General features: G+C 49.1%; 1 protein-coding gene across 3 annotated transcripts in view; it reads left to right on the top strand.

Annotated features, from left to right (window-relative positions):
• The window catches only part of dgkzb (diacylglycerol kinase, zeta b), a 269,194-nt gene that overhangs the window by 99,179 nt on the left and 169,015 nt on the right, over positions 1-1,000 (top strand). The window lies entirely within an intron of this gene.

The raw sequence follows: 1,000 nt of genomic DNA, 5'->3' as shown, positions 1-1,000 counted from the left end.
TCAGTGGATGGACCTGGTGGGGAGAATGCTTGTATTTACCATTGAACCTTATTCCATAATCCAGACTATGTCTCCCTTCCTCTGGACAGACTCTGCTAACACACCCAGGTACCAGTATGTACTGTCTCCAACCTGGACGTCCCAGCTGTGAGTCCCTGAGTTAAAGCCCTCAGAGCCCAGGACAGAGAGTAAACCATCAAACCTCTCTGGATTATCAGGAAGCTGCTGTTTCTTCCTCGTCTCACACTGGTCAGATCTTCAGACAGGATGAGTATTGGATAGCAGTGTTTGGGTCCAGAATCACAGGATGTAGGAGACCATGTCCTTCATCTTGTTCCAGATGTTGAAGGTCAGGTTGCCCAGGTGTTTGGCCTGGTCTATCAGAGCTCCTGAGAGCAGCTGTGGATCCTCCAGCAGGGGGCGCTGCTGGACTCTTTCCACTGCAGCCTTGTAGTTGAGCAGGAATGAGACGTCTTCAGCTCTCAGCTCGTCCTCTGTGGCTCTGACTGTGTCTGAAAGAGCTGCTATCTCTCTGCTCACAGCCTCCATCTTCTCCTTCATCATCTGACTCTTCTGCTCCTCTTCCTCCCTCAGTGCAGCCATCCTGGCCTCCTCTTCCTCTTCTAGAAACTGGTGAAGCTTCTTAAACTGCTCCTTAATCTGCCTCTCTGTGTGTCGGGCCTGGACCTTCATGTGTTCTGCTGTTTGATCAAACTTCACTTTAACTTCTTTCAAAAACCTTTAACTTCTCTTTAAGGGCTCCAGAGTTTCCTGAAGTTCCTTCTTGTGTGTCGTGCAGCTTCATCGATGGGTCTGAATCTGTGGTCGGTGTGTTTTTCTGAATCTCTGCAGATGTGACACACCGCGCTGATGGTCCAGACAGAAGAGTTTGAGTTTCTCAGAGTGCAGACTGCAGAGAGCCTCTGAAGATCTCTGAGCTCTCTCCTGTAAGAAACTCTCACACACTTTTTAAATCCAAGTTAGGAGGTAGGAAGTCCTT

This window comes from Sebastes umbrosus, chromosome 4, assembly GCF_015220745.1.
Source record: "Sebastes umbrosus isolate fSebUmb1 chromosome 4, fSebUmb1.pri, whole genome shotgun sequence".
NCBI lineage: Eukaryota > Metazoa > Chordata > Actinopteri > Perciformes > Sebastidae > Sebastes > Sebastes umbrosus.
Note: the sequence above shows the minus strand (reverse complement) of the source record. Positions and strands in the feature narration are given on the sequence as shown.